The sequence below is a fragment of the Python bivittatus genome, unplaced genomic scaffold, assembly GCF_059951505.1.
Source record: "Python bivittatus isolate LINGU-HERP-01145 unplaced genomic scaffold, Pbiv_v1 ctg000070_np1212, whole genome shotgun sequence".
Taxonomy (NCBI): domain Eukaryota; kingdom Metazoa; phylum Chordata; class Lepidosauria; order Squamata; family Pythonidae; genus Python; species Python bivittatus.
Genome location: NW_028277034.1, coordinates 20,706,137 through 20,728,579, shown reverse-complemented (window position 1 = coordinate 20,728,579; position 22,443 = coordinate 20,706,137). Strand labels below are relative to the sequence as shown.

General features: G+C 37.5%; 1 long non-coding RNA gene across 1 annotated transcript; it reads left to right on the top strand.

The window, feature by feature from the left end:
- The first annotated feature begins 1,930 nt into the window (after positions 1-1,930).
- Positions 1,931-20,671, top strand: LOC148216855 (uncharacterized). The gene is made up of 3 exons (XR_015794660.1): positions 1,931-2,535; positions 3,596-3,683; positions 19,916-20,671. It is a non-coding gene; the product is annotated as an uncharacterized LOC148216855 (long non-coding RNA).
- The last annotated feature ends 1,772 nt before the right edge of the window (positions 20,672-22,443 follow it).

Sequence of the window (22,443 nt, the reverse complement as noted above, 5' to 3'; positions counted from 1 at the left end):
GGAGTGAAAAGTTTTCTGTATCTCTTTGTTGCCATCTAGTAGTCATTTAGATTAACAGGTCACTAATTCTGCAGACCTAATATACAGAAAGGCAACTTGTACTTGCTTCAAGGTACGAGTCGATCTAGTACCTTGAAAATTGCTGGAAATTCTGGAAAATTCCTTCCAGCTTCTGATATGGTAGTCAGTTTCAGTCAGTTCAAATGCACAAGTTTGATTTGGTGGACAAAAAAGTTGACTGTTTAAATGGATTATGCTATATCTTGTGAATGGACTAGTTTAAGCCATAAATTATCTTTAGACCAGTTTTTAGAAGGGCTGTATTGCACAAACATAATGATATTTTAAAAAAATGTTTTTAAAAATACACGGATGAAATTCAAAACAGAAGCAGAAATAAAATGTAAGCTTCAGTATATATAATATTTATTGAAATATTATTCTGTCAGTATTAAAAAAAAGCAAAAAACCCTACATTGCAAGCATGCACATGATTTTTAACATACATAACTCACTTGTTTGTTGGTATTTCAAGTAAGTATGCATAGAACTGAGCTAAAAGAGTTAATTCATCTACACTATTGTAATGGAAGAATCAATACAGTCTCTTATTTAATTATGTAACTGTAGCTGAATTATTATGATTTATACAAGGACATCAAGAAACAAAAATGCAGAGCTCTCTGTAAAAGGTCTGAAAGATATTTTGTATATTTTTCTAGGTCTCACTGGTGTAATAATCAGATAGAACTGTTGTAAACTGGAAGTTGTTTCTTCAAATAGCTGCTTAGATGAATTGGACCTTGCCAGGAAGAATGTAAATCTAATGGATTTCAGCAACATTACAATGACAATTATCATCATTCACTCCTTAGAGCCCTTCTCTCAGTGAGAGATATGGCAGTAGCTGAAAGGAAACCTGTGGGGAAGATCTCTGGGGGATTCAGCTCTTGACCTCAGACCCAGTTTCTGTGCTCTCACAGGGGCTAAATTTCGATGTGGTTTGCTTATGCAATGGCTGTGCAATTTGTTTAATGTGTGTGTATCTGCAGACTGTATCTGTGCCTGATAATTGGAAGAATGCCATTCTTGGAAAGATAAATAAGAATGGAAATGGAAAGATAATAAGATAGAATGTAAAATGGACAGATAATAAGAGTGAGTGCAAAAAATACAGAGAGGTCATTTTTTAAAGTGTGCCTGGAAAGGTAACTTGCAGAATTCTGATTGAAATGAAGTGACAATGAACAAAATTTGGGAAGGGCAGTGCAGCTTTATGCTGGGCAGTGAGTGTGCAGACCAGATTTTTGTTCTTCAATGGGTCATTAAACAAGTCTGTATGTGAAAAAGAAAGTTTATTATATATTTGTTGAATTAGATAAAGTGTGTGACAAAATCTTTTGAATTATAGAACATCCTTTATTTGCAGGGTGGTTGCCAAATGCAATGAGAATGATTTATGATGGAAATGGAGTAATCCTCACTTAATGACGGTATTTGGGACTGGAATATCCATTGCTAATCGAGGTGGTCATAAAGCACAATGTCACATGACTGTGCCGCTTAGCAATGGCAATTCCAGCAGTCCCCAGTTACCACTGTTAAGCGAATCACCACAGGTCATTAAGTGAGGACTCACATGACTGCAGCTTCCAACTTCTTGCCAGCTTCTCCATTGACTTTGCTTGTGGGAAGCCAATAAGGAAGATCACAAATCTCGATTGTGACTGCAGGATGCTGCAAGGGTTGGAAATCTGGACTGGTTGCCAAGTGCCCAGATCACAATCACGTGACTACAGGGGTGCTGCAATGGCTGCAACTTCAAGGACCGGTCATAAGTACCACTCATTCAGTGCCGCCACAAGTTTGAATGGTCACTGAACAAATGGTCATTAACTGAGGACCACCTGTAGAGCTAATGGTTCAACACTGAGCAGAGCATCAGACAAGGATGTGTGAACGTCCCTTGGTTGTTTAATGTATTGATGGATAAATGTATAAGGAATACTTGTAGTGATATTAGAGATAGCCTAATGTTATGGGCCTGCCTGATTAGACAGACTCTGAACTTGAGCAGGGCTTGACAGGTTCTATCCTTACAACTCAAGAGCTAACAGGCTCTCATATATCTGCAGATGAGGCTCAGAAAGAAAGGACTTAATTGGATGATAAGCTTGCAAGTCTGGAATGGTCAGGCAGTCAGCCACCCTTTGCAAAAACACAACCACAGGCTAAGTTAGCTGAAGTAGAAGCCTGAACAGGAAAAAACTCTCAGCCCTCCACAGACAGAAAACTCAAGTGAGTAGATGTTCAGTGAGACTACTTGAAAGCAAGAGGCATGACTCAGGAAAAGAGGCATGTCTGAATCAGAAGAACAACTTGGGAGTCAGTTATGGCAAACATTCCAGCCTTGGATCTGACTTTCTGAATGTGGACTGCTTCTGATTCCCAGAGTGACCTTTGGATTTGCACAAGACTACCCTCAGCTCTGGCTCCTCATCTTGGATTTGTATGCATGGTACCTCAGCCTTTGAAGTAAGCTTGTTTATATTTTTGAAGTCTTACATTCCTTCTCTGTGGTGAGATCTGCAGCTGCCTTAAAGACCCGTGCTCCTGCAGTTGAAATTCTTGGCAAAGGAGTGTTAGTTGAGGTCATGAGTGTACATGTGCTTTTGAGTGCAGGTGATACCATTGTTGGCTGAGAAACCAAATTTAGATTATCCACTTTGTTATATGAAAGTAAGAATTAGATGTGTTGGGAGAAACATAAAAGTAAATTGAATGCAGTGGAAATGGAGTACTTAACAAATGTCTGTGGCAAAATGGGAAATGATGGGAAAGAGTTTGTCAAGAATTAATGGGTGCATGGATCAAGAGGAAAGGAAAGACAATAAAGATATAGTTGAATAAGAACTTCAGAGAGAGATGAGAATTTTATGAATTGTATGAATTGGTGAATGAAAGTGGAAGCAAGGTGTAAGCAATAGAAGGGTAGACAGTTACTGTAATGTTGGTATAAACTAGATCTAGTTAGTTTTTTCCCCTGCTTTTAATTTCTTTTGTTTACCAGTTCTTATTGTTTTTCTGTAATATCCATAATGTTGTTTACCCTGAAAGGGAATAGCTTGGTGGATGTAAATGTGTATATACAATGAATGCATCTTTTACTTTGAACCTACTGAAATTCTTTTGCTTCTTGCATTTGCTAAGGACATAATGTAACTAACATAACTGTATGTTATTCAATAAATCCTTACAACTTTATAAGCAGGAAAAAGAAACACTGACATTCTTGCTATATCTAATTCTTACTTTCATGTAACAAAGTGGATAATCTAAATTTGGTTTCTCAGCCAACAATGGTATCATCTGCACTCAAAAGCACATGTACACTCATGATCTCAACCAACACTCCTCTGCCAGGAATTTCAACTGCAGGAGGTCAGACTTAGAACGCAGGTCTTCATGGCAGCTACATAGTATGGTGGGGGTTTTTTTTCTCCTGTTGAAGCAGTAGAATAGAATGACCTTTGAACAAAGATGATTTATCAAGAAATCTGTACTCACATTTCTTCCCCCTCATATTTTTTTTTAGGGAGATCTTAATTTCTGATAAGACTGAATCCCTCCCATTTTTCCAAGATGCTGGCTACGGAAAAAAGGAATGGCAGTTTGAAATGAAGGTAAAGTAGATAATAGTTCACCTAAATGCATTACTGCAGCTGAAGAAAAAGACTCAGACTCTTTACAAACACTGTGTCTAGCTGGAAATATAATTAACCAAATAAAATAGAAAGGGGACATGACTGGGTATGGGCAGTTCTGTTATAATACGAAAATTGCAATATTAGCTTGAGCAATGCTAAGCCTTTTGTTATGTGTGATTTGCTTAATTCCATCCATTTTTATTATGTCATTCATCAGTCTTATTGTTTTACCTCAAGAGTGAGCAGTTCATTCAAGCGCAGAGGGCCGTAGCTAATATTTAAATGGCAAAATCTGCATCCTGTTTGCATGCTTAAGGGAGAAGCCACTCCACTACATCATAGCCTTTTCTGAATCCATGCCTTGTACATCATATTGTTTTCTATTTTATACAAATGAAGTCTTGACACATAATGCTATCTAACGTATGGGCAGTAGTGACACTGATTGAATGAAATGTTTAACAAACCCTAAAATAGTCTAATGTCAGAGCCACAGCTTCTGATCAGTGAATTATAGTCTTTTACTTATATTTCCCACTGCTGGTCCATTTTTCCTAGCAAAGACTTGAAAGGTGAAGCAAATAATGTGAGACCAGACTGTGGAGTCCTTGGTCCTCTCTGAGCTTGGTTGTTTGCTTGCAGATATTTCATTATCCAACTATCTTCATCATTGCTAGTGAGTGTGCCGTTTGCTCCCTGTTTATATATAGTAGCTTGCCCTGCCAGTGTTGGTGGGGGTGGGGTTTTCTCCTTGGTAGTTCTTTGATTAGGGTATTGTTTTCTGCTTGATTGTTTGTCTTTCTGTGTTTTGTTGTGTGTTTTGTTTTTATCATTGTGTGAGTGTGTGTTTTGTTGTTCTTTTTTGTGTTTTGTCTTGGGTTTCTGCTTGATTGTTTGAGACAGACTGCAGAATTCCACTTTCCCCATATACATTTTTGCCATGGATATGATGTAGCATGCTTCAATGATTACATGGGTTTGGCCAACTGTGTTTTTCTGGTTCTATGGCCATACTTTTTACTGTTTGTACTGTTCGGCAGGGTACCACCATTCTGGCTCCATGGCTATGTACTGGCTACTTCTGGTTTCTGCTAGCTACGTGAGGAGATGTTCTCCATTATCATCATTATAGCTGAGAACAGAGCTCCCTCATTATCAGTCCTGATCTCATGTCATGTCCTTCCTTTGCACCTGCAACCTGTCAGCCAGGCTATTTTTGCATACCAGTTGAACATTCAAAGAGCACCAGGCTTGTCTTCAGAAATAGCCTGACTATCCACAGGTTACTGTCCTCCATTCCATCAACTTGTTACCAGTTTGACAGTTGGCTAAAAGAGCCATTTAAAACATTACCTGCCTGCAGTCTCTTCACTTCACCCCATCTTGTGTTAGGGAGTGATTAGTGGTTTCCTTCCCAGCAGGCAACACTTGGTGGCAGGGAAGATGAAGCTTCAGGAATCCACCAACCACTTCCTTTAATTTGTCCCAGATTAAAGCAGTAAGGGTAGTTCCATCTTTATTTGGTAGAACAGGGTTTGGTAGTTAGGACAGCACATTTTTTGCTGTCATACTTTTCTGCTAGCTCAAGGACTGATAGAGAACATTTTATGTGGCTGTCTGGTTGTGCACTGAGGCAGAAAAAATTGTGTCAATGGGATTGCAGAGAGTCCTATTTAATCATAGGTGCAACACAATCAGGAATTCTGTTTGCCAAATATATCTTTACCCTGCAAGAAAATTGACTAATGAAATTCCATTGTTTGTCTAAATAAACCATTCTTGGATGGTGTATCTTTTCATTTGTAGATTGTGATATTTAATCTGGACAGTATTGTTCTAGTGGTTCAATTTAATTTACCTTTATTGTATACAAAGTAATAATGGTAATCCAGCTGCAATGTCTACATTATAAATTTTGTTATTTTGAAAATAAAATACATTCTGTTTCTGTGTATATCTATGGATGGCTTCTTATTTTCTTATTCAGTAATATAAAATCTCTCTCCTTCTTTGTCGCCCATTCATTGCACTATATGATTGTTCCATTTGGTACATTTTCCCAAACCAATTATTTAACATTCTCTTACAATAAATTGCATTAACCATCTGCTAGCTTAATTACCTAAATTATGCAAATGCTCCTCAATCCATTTACATTGCTTGTCTTCATTTTCTCTAAGAGTAAGCAATGAATTAGAAGTTTTCGTTTCCCCCATCCTCTTATTTTTGCAAACTTAGGCACAGGTGATACTTTAACCTTCAGTAAAAGGTATTTCAGTTTGAAATTTTATGACAATTGACCTTCCTTTATTCAAAATCAGGCTTGGATATCCTGAGCATGTCATTTCATTTTAGAAAAGTTTACAGTTCTTGCTGATTGTATAGCGCTGGAAGTCAACTCAAGACAGCTCACACAAGTGGCCATCAAGTGCAGCATATATACCAAGGTGATGCACTGTCCCCACTGCTGTTTTGCATAGGCTTGAACCCCCTCAGACAGATAATCACAAGGACTGGATACGGATACAAGTTCAAGAGTGAAACTACCATCAGCCACCTCTACATGGATGATATCAAGCTATATGCTAAGAGTGAATGAGAATCAACTTGCTGATCCACCTGACACAGATCTACAGTAAGGACATTGGGATGTCATTCAGACTGGAGAAATGTGGCTGGATGGTAGTAAAGAGAGGGAAAGTAGTTAAGACTGATGGGGTGGAACTACCAGCAGGCCATATAGCAGACATACAGACCAGCTACCAAGTACCTTGGTATCCCACAGTCACATGGGAACTATGATGAGGAGGCAAAGAAGACAGCAGCATCCAAGTACCACCAAAGGATAAGACAGACCCTTAAGAGCCAGCTCAATGGGAAGAACAAGATCCACACCATCAACACATACACCCTGTCAGTCATTAGATACCCTGCCAGAACAGTGAACTGGCCAAAGGAGGATATGGAGGCTGCTGATGTGAAGACCCGGAAGCTCCTCACAACACCCAGAGACTGTACACCAGCTGCAAAGAGGACAGGCAGGGTCTGGTGAGTGTCAAAGCCACTGACCTTGATGAAACCCAAAGCATCCAGGAGTACATCAGTAAGATGGCACCCAAAGATGAGCTGCTGAGAGAATGCCTGAGGCAGCAGCAGACATGGGAGGAAGTTCAAGCAGAGGAAGTGCCATGGCAAAACAAGCCCCTGCATGGGATGTACCATCGACAGATAGCTGAGGTGGCTGACATTGGGAAATCCTACCAGTGGTTGGAAAGGGCTGGACTAAAAGATAGCACTGAGGCATTGAACATAGCAGCACAAGAACAGGCACTAAGCACCAGATCCATAGAAGCAGGAGTCTACCACACTAGACAGGACCCAAGGTGCAGACTGTGCAGTGAGGCCTCAGAGACAGTCCAACTCATAGTAGCAGAGCATAAGATGCAGGCAGGAACAGCATACATTGAATGGCACCACCAAGTAGCTGGCATTTTGTACAGGAGCATCTGCACAGTGTATGGGCTAGACTGTCCCAAATCCAAATAGGAGATTCCACAGAAGGTTGTGGAGAATAACAGGGCAAAGATTTTGTGGGACTTCCAGATCCAGAGACAGCCAATCAGCCAGACATTGTGGTAGTAGACAAGGACCAGAAGACAGTGGTGGTGATAGATGTAACAGTGCCAAGTCACAGCAACATCAAGAAGAAGGAGCATGATCAGCTGGAGCAGTACCAGGGCCTGAAGGAGGAAATAGAGAGGATGTGGAAAGTAAAGGCCAAAGTGGTCCCAGTGGTGTAAGAGCACTTGGGGCTGTGACCCCTAAACTGGGAGAGTGGCTCCAACAGATCCCAGGAACAACATCAGAGCTTTCTGTCCAGAAGAGTGCAGTGCTAGGAACAGCTAAGATACTGTGCAGAACCCTCAAGCTCCCAGGCCTCTGGTAGAGGACCCAAGACTGAGAAAGACACGTACCACCCATAGGGCTGAAAGGGGATTTTTTTTTTTTAATAAGTTATAGATCTTCTCATTCTCTAATATTCTTTATTACTTGTCCCAACTTTCAGTGTTCTTTAAGAGGAAGTATGTAGTGGCTTCCTCTTAATGAAGCTGCCCATGAGCCTTCTTCTAATATATAACAATCCAGTTATGCTTACAATGTAATACAAAAGGTGAAAATCCTTTGAACTGGGCTTCATTCTTGGTGACTATATGGACACATCCAATGCAGTGTTATTTGTGACAGCAATAATGGTTTGCTATTGCTATCTTACAAGATTTTTTCTCACTTGCTAAATGCTAGCTATGCCAAAAGCTATATAGCTTCCAAGCTCAGTTATATTGCACCAGGTGTTGCTACCTGCTGAGGTTTGAGAGGAATAAAAAAAAAGGGGGCCCCTACACATTGACTGAAGACCAATTTTTGTATCTTCTACATAAGACCAAGGAAGATATATAAAAGGATAAGGAAGATATATAGATAAGGAAGATTTAGATATAGATCTACAACAATTTCCTAGAGAGCTTGCAATCTATATTCTCTGGATAGTCTAGGATATACAGGGCAGCAGTAATGATGCAATTTACTAAGAATTTCTTTTCCTCATTTTTCTACATCAGAGAAAGCAGTCAGCCTAAGAGCATACTGGATAAATCAGGAATAATGAAATCTATGCAGTTATTTAACACAACTTAAGTTTTGTTTTTAAAAAGTGTGCTACTTTATCACTTAGTATGCATATACTGAAATGATCATGGAAATGGGGACTGATTTAAATCTGGCAGACAATCTGGTGATAATCACTTGAGAAATACTTGTGTTGACTATCAAGACCAGATATTCGAGCAACAGCTGTGGCTGAGCTGTAGGCAGAATGTGGATGTGCAAAGAGCTTCTAAAATGCTGACATACAGTAGGTAATTATTATTTTTTATATATCTTCCTTATCTATATCTAAATCTTCCTTACCTATATATCTTCCTTATCCTTTTATATATCTTCCTTGGTCTTATGTAGAAGATAGAAAAATTGGTCTTCAGTCAATGTGCAGGCCTCATTACTTGTCCTAACTCCATTTAATTTCCAAATGTTTTACTAGGATACAGTGTATTGTGCTTTGGAATACATCACACCTCTGACATGGCATACTCAAAATGTGCACCAGGGCCAGGGGTTTGAATGGAATATCTTTATTGTCAGCAACCGGCATTCTTAAATGATTTTTTTAGCAAACAGACATATTTTGATGGTACACTAGCACTGCTGCCAATTTGTGCTTTTCCAATCCTATATGCATATTCGTGATTTGCCTTAACTAGATGTGTGATCTACCCTTGTCACAGCTGAACATCATCCTTGTGGATCTGATCCAAAGTTGAAATCTGTCAAGGTCATTTTCCAGTACCTCTAACTTGATGTTTTCTGTCAGAGCTTCACCTTGGGCGTGGCAATAAATCTCTCTTTAGGAATGCAAAACACACTAATGAGTTTAGCAACAGAAGATTCAAGGAAAAGACTCAGATATATATATATATATATGGTTTTTATTGCAGATGTGAAAGAAGCTCTTACAGTGATGAAGATCACGTACTGCAGATTCTAGGAATGTAATCATATTTATATGTTTGTTCCAGGGTTAAACACTTATCTCCTTCTTACATGGCAACCAATGTTTGCCATCTGTTTATTCACCATGTATGTTGAGGGCACTTGCACAATATTTATCTTTATCTTTTATGTTTTATTGATTTGATTGTAATTTCTTTGTTTGATTGTTGTGAGCTGCCCAGAGTCAGGCAGCATACAAATTTAATTTATTATTGTTGGTTGCATAGTCAGCCACATGTTTAGACTGGATTTGGCATTTTTGGCTACCTATCGAGTCCTTTCCAAGGATCTGGGATAGGCAGATGTTGTTATTTAATCATACTAAAGGTATCGTCGCAGGATGTAAGCTTTTCCAAGTAAAGTCACCTTTTGCAATTGACTGATAGTGATTTTGTCAATGCTGATGGTGTTCAAGTGGTGCTCCAAATGTTTTGGAATTGCATTCAAGGCACCTATTACTATTGGTATCTTTGCTTTCTTTTGCCATAGTTGTTCTATTTGCAGGTCTTTATATTTGGTGATTTTCTCCAGTTCTTTCTCTTCTCTTCTGCTGTCTCCAGGTATTGCAATGTTCACTATTCAGACTTTTTTGTCTTTCTTAGCAACAATTGTTAAGTCTGGGGTATTGTGTGGCAGGTGCTTGTGTGTTTGAATTCTAAAGTCCCAGAGTACTTTAGCTTCTTCATTTTTGTTTTTGTTTTACTTTGTCTACTTTGGGATCCTACCAGTCCTTGCTTGTAGGCAAATAGTATTTCTTGCAGATATTCCAATGCACCATTGTTGCTACTTTGTCATGCTTTTTTGGTAATCAGTCTGTGCTATCTTCTTGCAGCAGCTAACGAGGTGGTCCACTGTTTCTTCAGCTTCTTTGCAGAGATGGCATTTGCTGCCTGTTGCTGTCCTCTCAATTCTGGCTTTATATGCATTTGTTCTTAAGGCTTGGTCTTGTACAGCCAGAATTAGCCCCTTTGCTCTTTCTTCAACTTTCCTGCTCTTAGCATAGCCAGGTCTTCTTGTTATCTGCTTTGCCTGCTAGTTTCTTTATGTACTGGCCATGTAATACTTTGCCTTGCCATGTCCTTTCTATTCTTCCTGTGGTCTTTCTTATAGGCCACTTTGGTCTCTTTCGTATTCAGTAAGCCTTCACGGTGTACTAGCTTCAGTGCATCTTCTTCACTGTCCTTCAGATATTCTTCCAACGCCCTTTCTTATTTCTTCAACTGTTGGTGTATTTGCAACATTCCATGCCCACCTATGATCATTGGTAAATAGAGTCTGTCAATGTGGCTGGGTGGATGAAAGGCATGATTCATTGTCATTATTTTTCTGGTCTTCCTATCCAGGCCTTCTAGTTCAGCTTCAGTCCAGTCCACTATTCCAGCTATATATCTAATGACTGGAATTGCCTAGGTGTTAATCACCTTGATGATATTTCCACCACTGAGTTTGGACTTTAAGATCTTCTTCACTCTTCTGATGTATTCACTACTAACCTTTTTCTTGCCTTCAGTGTATTGGATGTTGTCAGCCTGAAGGATGCGCAGGTATTTGTAGTGATCTTCTTCATCCAGACTCTTGATGTTATTTCCATAGGGCATCTTGATTCCTTCAATTTTCACTATTTTCCCCCTGTTGATGGTAAGGGTGGTAATTTGTTCAGTCCAAACTCCATTGCAATATCTTGGCTATATATTTGGACAGTGTTGAGCAGTGATTCTATTTCAGATGGTGTTTTTCCATACAGCTTCAGATCGACCATGTAAAGGAGGTGGGATAGCCTGGCAGATGTTTTTGATGTTTGATAGCCATGGCCTGACTTGTTCAGTATTGTTGACAGAGGAATCAATGCAATGACAAATAGTAGTGATGATCGTGAGTCTCCTTGAAAGATTCCTCTCTTGATGTTAACCTTTCACAGTCTATCACCATTGACCAACAACTGTCTTTTCCATTGTGCCATTGATCTTTTCACAAAGCTTCTGATATTTCTACTGACTCCTGTATTTCTAGTCACTTGATTATCAAGACATGTGGCAGGAAGTCAAATGCCGTCTTTTAATCAATCCAAGCTACATTCAAGTTGGTCTTCCTTCTTTTATCATGTCAGGAGCTGATCTTTTGTCTCTCTGCTGTTTGGGCAGTTTCCTTTCTGCTCAGGTTGAAAGAATTTGTTTTCAACCTGATGCTGTTGGACTGCATCAGCTACAACACCAGTTAGCAATTTGAAAGTTGTTGGCAAGCAGGTAATTGGCATGAAATTGCCTGGTGCTGCCCCTTTGTTGAATCTTTTATTATCAGGTAGGTTTTGCCAGAAGTTAACCAATCTTCAATTTCACCTCCTTGCAGTCTGTTGTTAAACTGCTTGGCAATAAGTGGGTGCAGAGTAGTCAAATGTTTCAACCAAAAACTATGCAGTTCATCTTTACCTGGTGTTGACCAATTCTTGATCTTCCTTGCCCTTTTCTCCACCATTTCTGCTGTTACTACAAGTTCTTTCATTTCAGCTTCTTTTTTATTCTTATCCACCTCCTTATCTTATCCAAGCTGCATTCTTGTTGTATTTCTCTGGGTTGTCCCATAGCTGTGCCCAGAAATGCACTGTTTCTTCTTTGTCAGGTGTTGGCTGGTTCATTGCAGTTTCTCCATTGACGGATTGGTAGAAACGTTTCTGATTTGACTGAAATTGGAGATTCTGCCTATAGTGTGCAATTCAAACTTCATATCTGCTGATTTTCTTGGCTGTGGCTGTTATTTGCTGCTTTATTATTTCCAGGGCTTCTTTGATCTTCCTTGTGTCTAGGTGATATTTCTTGATCTGGTATTCTTTGGTCTTCTTGTTCTTCAGCTTCTTTTCTTTCATCTGTTTTAGCTTGCTTGCATCTGATCTTAGCATGCTGATCTTATTTTCCAATCTGATCTTTCATTTTGGTGCTGCAGTGTTTGGCTTTTTTTCTTATTTGTTGATGTTGCATCCAAGATCTTCAGTTATAACTGCAGCTGTGCAGTACATCAGTGCTTATATTTGATATTGGCATCTTTTAATACTTGTGCTACTGTTTTTTGTAACAAGTTTCAATGCAGGCAACCTTATTCTGTTGTTTTTATGCTGTCAGCCAGATGTTTAGACTGGATTTGGCATATTTATCCCTCTATTGAGTCCTTCCCAATGACCTGGGATAGGCAGATGTTGTTGGTTGATTGTGTTAAAGGTATTGTCGCAAGATATAAGGATGATGATGATGGTGATGGTGATAATGGTTGGTTGCACAATCAACCAGATGTTTAGACCAGATTTGGCATTTTTATCCACCTATCGAGTCCTTCCCAAGGACCTGGGATAGGCAGATATGTTTTTTGATGGTTTGATGGTGTTAAAGGTATTATCATAGGATGTAAGCTGTTCCAAGTAAAGCTGCCTTTTGCAATTGACTGATGATGATTTTGTCAATGCCGATGGTCTTCAAGTGGTGCTCCAGATGTTTTGGGATTGCACCTAAGACGCTTATAACTATTGGTACTGTTTTTGCTTTCTTTTGCCATAGTCATTCTACTTCTATTTGCAGGTCTTTATATTTTGTGATTTTATCCGGTTCTTTCTCTTCTATTCTGCTGTCTCCGGGTATTGCAATGTCCACTATCCAGACTTTTTTGTCTTTCTTATTAACCATATTATTATTTTGTTTTGTCAGACTCTCTACTTCCTGCTTGCCAGATTCAGCCCTTACAATCTTCACATTTGATCATCCATTCCATTTCATCCTCTAAGTTAATGAATAGCACTTGGCCAAGGATGGAGCCCAGAGTAACTAACTTAATATTTCCTTCCAGGATGATACAGAACCATTGATGACCTTTGGGTGCAGTTTTTCAACCAGTTGCAAATCAGCCTGACTGCAGAACTGTCTAGCCTAATAAACACACACACAAAGAATAACCAGTGCAAAGTAGGATAAATTAATGTCATGGATATGTATATTAAGATGAAAAGAATTATAAATTATATTGAGTTTTATTTTTCTTTTACTTAGTTTTCTACTCTCTAAGTGGCTTAATTAAAATGTCTTTTTTCTGTGTTCAGTTAGTGATAGCAGACTGGAGTGATGCATTTGCCAACATTTCTTTCCATCAATTTCTGAAACTCAGTAATCTGATGTACATTCTCAAATGAGAAATGAAAAAGGTTTGTGTCATACAGAATTTATATTATATTTCATTTCGGGATGTGAGTCACAAGGAAAACAAATTACCTTTATCAGATTAGAAGTTAATTTGAGATTTCTTTTGAATGAACATTTGTCATACTTTATTTACTGATGCATGGTGGATTGCAGAACTTGTGAACAGAATATAAAAATGCAGTTTAGAATTGAGGTATTTGTTTTCAAAGGTTCAAATCTTCTTTTGTCTTGCTGATATGTATGTGTGTGTGTGTGCATGTGTGTGTGTGTTTGTATATATGCACGCATCTGTAGGTATTAAATATGGCAGAGAAACATCAAATACAACTTCTGTAGTTTGTATTTTTGTCTAAATCCCAGTTTACCTATATTTTCAAAGTTCTAGAACAAAACTTTTGTTATAAACTTTTAACCTAAGATCAATAATAGCCTACTGTTGGAAAGCATTAGGTTTTGAAAAACAATGTTATGTGAAAGGATCAGTATTAACACAAAATGATATTGTGTTTTCCAGTTGACTCTATAAACTTTTCATTTACAACCACTGCAATGTGTATTATTGAATCTGTGCATGTAATATATGATTGTTGAGCTATTCAGATGGTGTATATTGACTCAGACTGAATTGACAGCAGAAAACAAATTAGCTAAACTATATCTGAACATGAATTATGTAAATTTATTTTTTTCTCCTTCTTGACCTTAAAAACTTTATATGACTAGCAAAAGAAACTTTCTGTGGTCTTGACCAAATGATTCCAGTTGGCCTAGATTAAATCCCCATGACCCAAAGTCAGCAATTAATTCCTGCATCGGATCTACTATGCTCAGTTTATTTTTAAGGAGTTTGTCAGTGTTGTCCTTAATATATTGTGCCCCAAACACTACACCCGCCCAATTCTCTACAAAGTTTACAGTACTTGCAATAACTTAGTTTCTCATGGATTGCTCCTACAGTCAATGGAAACTTGCTCACTAGACACTATGCTCACACATCCTGTGATTAACTGAATCGTGGTTTATATGTGTTCATTCAAAACACTGAACTAGAAACTAACCATAGCTGAAATTGCACAACAGTATAAATCAAGGAGCCAACTCTGTTTTAGCTTAGGAGCTGTGCATCCAGTAAGTGATTTAGTTATTTTGCCACTTTTTACCCCAGCATAGACAGAAACAGGAATAATAACTGGTAAGTCTTCTGGTAGTTGCAAGGTGAATAGTATACAGGATCAAAGTTTTGATATTTAATGACTAAATTAGTATTATAATTTGCCTGATTCCCCCCCCCCAAAAAAAACTTGTATTCCAATTAGCACCTGAAATCTCAGGCTGGCCAGAAATAAATCAATAGCCTGAACTATCCAGGATTTCATGACCACATGTCAGGATAGGGAACAGGTTGGCTTGATATTTGTGGCTTTAACAATGTAGCAGGCAGATGGGATTGTGGGGGTCACCATGTTCCCTCCAAATATTCCTAGCACATTGATCCAGACTGGGAAGGGAACAGCTTGTGGGAAAAGAAGAGGGAAAGAATGTAGCATTATCTGGAGGAATAAAATGCAAGCAGGGAGGAAGCTACGGTTGGATGTCTTAAGGTGAGCAGAGAGAGAGCCACGTGGCTCTGCAAGCTGTTTCCTTTTCTCACTTTTGTGGCTGAAATCCATGTTAGGATGTCAGGTGAAGGTGAGTGAGGCTGTGCAGTATTCCTTCTTTTTCAGTGGTATGGAGAGAGGGAGTCTATCAGGTTGGGGCACTTGGCAGCCAGAGTAAGATCTTCTGCACCCCAGGAGTGGAAAGGAACATGCAAAAAAGGAACACTGTCTTCTTTTCACCCATAACAGGTTGGAGGTCACAGTGCCTGCTACTGGGATGCTTGAAGGACAGCTTTCTTCGTAGAATGAGTGTTACTTGTACAACATTTTAATCATGAATCCCAGCTCCCTAAAACACTCTTCAAGCTTGAATCTAATGAAAACCAGGTAACCACAGGTGCCATAGCAATATCATGCTAAATTCTGAATTGCTGTATCAATAGCAAGTGCTTTCCTTTCCTATCAAGGGCCTTCCCCTGACTGTGACAAAGCAAGGGTATCATTATATGTGGGTAAATATAAAAAAAAGTAAGACAATTTTCATAATTTCAGCAATGTTTTCTGTTCAGTGTTTCTGCATATGTAATCACCTCCCTATTCTTTCAGTGCATATTTCTCATTCTATCTAAGTCTCTGAACAACTTGCTCTTGACTAAGTATGTGCTTGGAATTGGACAAAAGCAATTTATCCTAATAATGCATTCATTTAGTTTCAAAGTATAGAAGAGTTGCTATCATGGGGGAGAAGGACTATAGTACAGAGCCTGTGTTATAGTAAAGAGGCTGGTCTAATTTCTATCATGTGAATGCCCCAGTCATGCCCTGTTGCAATCAGCAGAGTCATGTTCTAGTTCTAGAAGTACATCACTATTTCTGCAAAACTGGAGTGAAAAAAGATCTACGCTTCTTGGCACATTTCAGCCCCTCCCCCCAGTAGCCACGGGGATCAATTAACTCTTTTTGGAAATTAGTTGTTCTAGAAGATAACACTTGATTTTGGAGAACTACACTTATAAGAAATCTGTTTCTCTTTAATTTCATGTTTTAGTTATGCTGATAGTTGGTGATTGATACAGAACTACTTTTTACACTGGATGGATTCATACAACACATTTACTCTGATTATTGACTTAACAACTGGAATATTAAACAACAATGGCTTAACCAAGGTTAAAACTAATCAAGCTTAGGATGTTATGCAAATACCACCATTGTTGTCTTTAACAGACCTGGATAAGTATGTTTTGTGAACATGCATAATGAAGGGGAAAAAACCCCACAAGAGATTCAGATAGAGTAGAATTAATCAAAGCTAATCTTGTCGATCTAGACAGTGGGAAGAAATCGGCAAAGCCTGGGAAGCAAACTCAGCTATCAGGAACATGAAGGTTTTTTGCGAGCTTGAATAAAGGGAGGGGCCCTTTGCTCTCTAGTCCTCCATTCTGGGAGGAGAGGCATCTCTTCTGAGACTGCCTCCTACCAGGTAAGAAAAACACCCTGTCCCAGAGCAGCACTGGAGAAACAGATGGAAATGGCCACCTGGGGATATATGGAGTCAGATGCACATAGGATTCTTTTAACATATGTGTTACAAATTGATCTAAGTAGTTTCTTTGTATCTTTAGTCCTATTTTTCCCTACCTCATTTGTGTATGCAGGTGTCTGGATTATTTTCCTGCTTGGAAGATAGCGCAAGTTAAACTCTGCAGGGTTCATTTTATTTCTCTTTCCCTTTCCTCTCTTGTTTTTTAAATGAGCTCAGCAACCTTATCTTTTCCAAAAACAGTCTATCTCTGACAAGAAATTTAGCCCACCGTATATCCTAGCTACAGAATAGACAAGAAAGGCTGAAAGCTGAAGGGTTTTTTCCATTCTCTTCCTCCTGAATAAAGACATAGAGGGGAATTTACTTTGGAAAAATATGGAAAGTGACTAAAGGGATTCTCCTCTGGTTCATCAGAAAGTACAGTAAGGATGATGGGGAAGGGCTTAGGACCTTCTGTAATACAGCAGGGAGATCAATCACCATGTCCCTGTGAAGAGTCCTTTGGAACTGGGTGGCTATAACACATTCAAATAAATAAATAAATAAATAAATAAATAAATAAATGCATCATAACATGGGAATATTCTTGTAGATTTAGCATATGGTGGGTGAATCAAATAGCAAGTTGTTTGCAATTATTTTTTCAACTGCTCCAGGAAGTGAAATGAGACAAGAGTTTGCTTATCCCATAACCCACTTCATTTTTAAACTAGCTTCAATTGAAAACATGTTGTTTCTTAATCTATATGTGTTATCATGCAGTAATCCTGTGTCAAGTAACTCCTCTCCCTTCTTTTCCAGGACTTCAGTTATGGTAACATGAAATTATACATATAGTTTATATGATTTGTGAAACTTTTTTTTTTTAATGGCACATTTATCAATGAGAAATATTTAATGCAGTGTTTCTCAACCTTGGCAACTTTAAGATGTGTGGACTTCAATTCCCAGAATTCCCCAGCCAGCCTTGCTGATTTAATGAGTTGGGAATGTTGTGGACACCTCTTATTCCTTGAAAAAACTGGCAGTTGTAATATCCAGGGACAGCTTCAAAAGAGAAAGTGTGTTCATATAAGTGCATGATCTATTCTGTAGTCCTGTTTGGTAACTGTGGTAGCATTACAATAGTTTCTTTTGTAATCTCATGAACCGATTACTGAAATGCTAGGAAATTACTGTTGTCTGTTCTGCTGTACAATTATTGCTGTGCAGTTACAACATATCGCTCATGATTTTGCAGGATCAAGACACCATGAGCAGAGACAGGAAAAACAAGTCGCTGCTTTTACAATAATATAGCGTTTTATATTTATTTTGTGGTTTTGATGAGTGCTTATATGTTTTAAAATTGATTTTGAAATCATTGTAAAATCCATCTGATGTGCATAGGGAAATGGGCAAAAAGCATTTCAAACAAATGATTAAATTACATTTCTCATTCTGTTTATACCTTTCAAAATTGGGTTCTTAATTTCTTTGTGCTGTGTTTATGTAACGTTTTCCTTGTCTTTAATATGTTCTTTCTTTAAAGCTAAGATTGTGTGACATGTGTTCTTGAAACATGGCTCTAAGCAAAATGCAAGTTGACATTTCTAAAAGAAGGATGGTTCATAAACTCCCAGTCACTTCTTCTGTCTGTCTGTCTGTCTGTCTATCTATCTATCTATCTATCTGCTTTGCCCACAGGACTTGTGGCAATGAAGCAGCAAATGTGCATCAAAAACAGAGTTAAGATTAAAACAACGCACAGATCAAATTGCTGTTAGGAGCAGTAGAAAAACAACCCTTGAAGATAAAGTTTTCTAGCTATTTTAAAGCACTGTTTTCTTACAAGTTCTTGTTGAGTTTTTACATTGTACTGTATTCCTAAAATGGGCTATGAGTACATGAGTTCAGATTTACTTCTGAGTAAATCTGTTGAAGATTGCGCTGCCCAACTATGCTTATTAATGTGTAACCCTATTTTGTCCTATCAATTACATTTTAAATGATTTGCTGGATTAGATGAATATTTTACCCAGAAGTTTCATTTATATTCAATGGTTTCATTTTTACATAAGGGTGCAGAATATTGCACAAAGTACCATGAAGAGTTACAATTGACTGCTCATCATGTTTACACTACACCTATTTGAATTGGTAGGGCTTTGGTTAAATTGAATTATTTCCTTGATTTAATTGATATTACTCTAAAGTAACATAGAGGAAAATTTCTTTTAATTTGCATTTGAATGTAAAATTATTTAAATCTGCTTTTAATACAAGCCAGAACTTAATTATAATTCAAAGGTAGTTCTCCAATAAATTAATAAATAAACATTTATTTTATTACTGAAAAGCCTATACAAAAATGCATATATTCCTAAAAACACCATACAAAAAAGTGTTAGATTAAGGAAAATAATTTGCAAAAACTATATATTAGGCAAAATTACAAACAAAAATGCGTTCATTTGTAAAGGTTTGCACTTAAATTAGGGCTACTATTTCTAAAAATTAGTATGACAAAGATATGAAAAATTCTAACTCAATGATTGTCCATATTTTTGTAGCCTTACTTATAGTATCTTTACATAAATGCATTTAAATTGTAGTGTGATTTTTTTTTTAAATGTTTGGCTGTTTTGATTGGAAAAATGAGAAACAAGATTCAATTTGTTACATTCACAAAAATAAGAAAATTAAAAAGAGAGAGAGAGAAACTTGACAAATGAAAAAAGAGAAACTTGACAAATTCACATTCTTTAAAAAAAAATTATGCATAATTATATCTGGTCTTAGCCTATTTACTATAAAAGTACTGTGAATCTCTGAATCACATAGACAGCTTATCTGCACTGCTGATTGGCCAGTCATCAGAACAAGCCAGCAACTGTTCCAGAAGGGCAAAAACAGATAATGTTGCCCTCTGTTAATCCCCAACTCAGCATCAAAGTGACCTTCAGGGCATATTTTTCTGCTCCACTTCCAAAGGCTGCTGTCAGTTCCAGATAATGCACTTCATTTTTTGGTTGGCTAGCTCCATCAGATACAAGAACCCCCCTTCAACTGCATCAGTGCTTACAATGTTTTCCCACATTTTATCATGAATGCTATAATAGCACAATTGTTATGACTCTTATTCTGTAAATAAAAGGTTGCTAGTTCAAAATGCAGCAGAAACTTTTTTAAAAGGAAAAAAAATACTATTTTTATTTATCTGAACTTCCTACTTTTTTCTGTGCTTTTTAAAAAAAGTCCAGCAGTGCATAATTCATCATTTTCCTTCATTGGAGGTAGATCTCTGGAGAAGGCTCTAAAGCTGGAAAAAGAAGAAAAGAAAAGAAGAGGACAACCAGCAACAAGGTGGATGGACTCAGTTACAGTGGCAATGAGGCACCATTGGGAGACGTGAAAGACCAGGTTAGGAAGAGATTGTCATGGAGAAAATTTATCTATGTGGTCACTAAGAGTCAACAATGACTTAATGGCACATAATAAAAAAACCTGGAGGTAGAACAGTTTCACACCCAGTTCCCAAATAGCCAGAGGTTCAGCAGCAAATTCTGAATTCTAAGTTTTATATGTGGGGGTGATTGGACAAAATCTAGATTATGCCTTATCTTACTAAAAACCACATAATCTTTGCAATATAATATATTATGGAAAATGTGAGGAGTCACTTCTGGTGAGGAGTCACTTCCAGTGAGGAATGGTGAACTGACATTCCACGGATTGCAGGAGATATTATGGCTGAAAAGGCAGCTGGATCTGGATCCAGACTGCTGAAAATTCTTTCTGGATTAAGGAGAGATCTTGAGATTACCCGTATGTACTCTGGACCATTGTTTTTTGATGACTAGATAGCAGACAATGATGTTGTTGCAGTCTCTTGTGATCAGCTAGGAGTTGCGGGATTCCATCATGCTCAGAGCTGCCCATGCCCATGTAGCCTTTCATGGGCTCGAAGTTTGACCTCAACTTTTAAATCACTTTAGAGGGTTTTTTTTCCTTATTGTTTGTTTAAGATTGAAAACCTTCAGAATTGCAAGTCTGTTATTTGGTGGATGAGTTTCTTTTCAGTTCATTTAGAAAGGAAGAAAGTTATGTGTTTAAAGTTTTGTAAGAATTTTCTTTTTTGCGATATAAAGCAAAAGGGTGATTATAATGCTGACTTTGCAAAGTTTTTAAATGGATTAAACAGATTATTTCTGATAACCCTTACTGGACTTTTGCTGATTAATAAGAAGAGCTGAAGATTTAGAGGTGGGCTTATAGAAAATAGGATGAGGTATGGAATGAAGAAGTATTTGGTTATATTTTAGGAGACAGTGATAAGTTATTAATGCTGACTATACTTGCTAGGGATCAAGGGGAAAGTTTCTTCTGCAATTTTTTTCTTCCATTTTTTTTTCTTTTGTCTTGTTTTGGTTTTCCTTAACCAAACTAAATCTTTTATTTTTTTAAAAAACAAAAATATATATACTTTTTATTTTTTTAATGTATTTCTTTATTAGGTTGTTATATTAGTTTACTTGTTTAATATAATCCTTAATAAAAATTATTTGAGGGAAAAAAAAGAAGATGCTGGTCAAATTTTAATGAGTCAGCAGTGGGATGCTTGCTGTGTTATATAAAATATATGTGCATGTTTGTGTTCATAATTATGCTGCTATTTTTATTTGCTGTAGAATTTACATACTGTGCAGTCATTCAAAATAAAAGTTTTCTTGAATTAATATCTAAAAAAACATCCTTCAAAGGCAGCATGTAACAGGTATTAAAAACAACAAAAGTAGAGTAGCCATGACAAATTAATAAAACTAAAGAAAGAAAAACTATCACTAGAAAGCAGAAAAAGCAACTGAAAATTTAATTAAAAGTTCCATTGCAGCATCAATAGAGATTTATCACAGAAAAGCCACGTGTGAATTAGGCCTATACAAGAGTGTTAAGTGAGATTTCCTCATATGGTATTTATCTTTTCATCATTTGAAAAACTGGGAAGATCAAATCATTTTCCTGCAACACCCATATGTACATTAATGTAAAGTTACCATAGAAGTCTTCATAGGATTTGAGGCCTTTGTCAGACTAACAAAAGCCATTGCCATACAAGTTATCCTTGGATATTATGAGGGACATCCAAGGGACATCATGACACATGTACCAAAGGGACAGAGCTTGTGTCCTGTTTTCATGTTTGCCCCTTCTTGACCCACCTGTGGAGGTTTCTGAGCTACCATACCTGGGCTGCAAAAATCTAATGGACCATTAAATTGCAGAAAAGAGCTACTGTTTCAGTATCTCTTTGCTCCTATCTACCAATTATCAAGATGTTGGCAGTCCAGAAACGGGTCTCCTATAAGCTGCCTTCTTCTTTTTCTATTCCTATGAAGATAGTTTTGAAAATAAGTACATTTGAAAGTATACGTTTGTTTTCTGAACAGACTTCAACAGGTTTCTATTGTAGTTTACCAGAAATTAAAATCACAATAGAACAAGATAAAACAATTTTAGAACAAGAACATTAAAACACCCCAACATAAAAAAGAAAAATAGCTTTCAGCAGAATTGAGAAGCAAACACCAATGATAGCCCACATGAACTTTGGAGTAGCCCAGATCTTTTCCTACCTCTGCTTTTGTTTTTTTTCTCTCTTGAATATACTATGGATAGACAATCCAGATCCATTTAATCCTCCTAAGCAATGAGTCCCACATTTGGTTTAAAGAAGTAACAGCAGCCTTCGAGAATTCTGAAAAAGCCACAACTGTTTTTGTGTGGCTGTGTATGTAGCTTGTAGTAGTTTATTGTATTACTTCAAG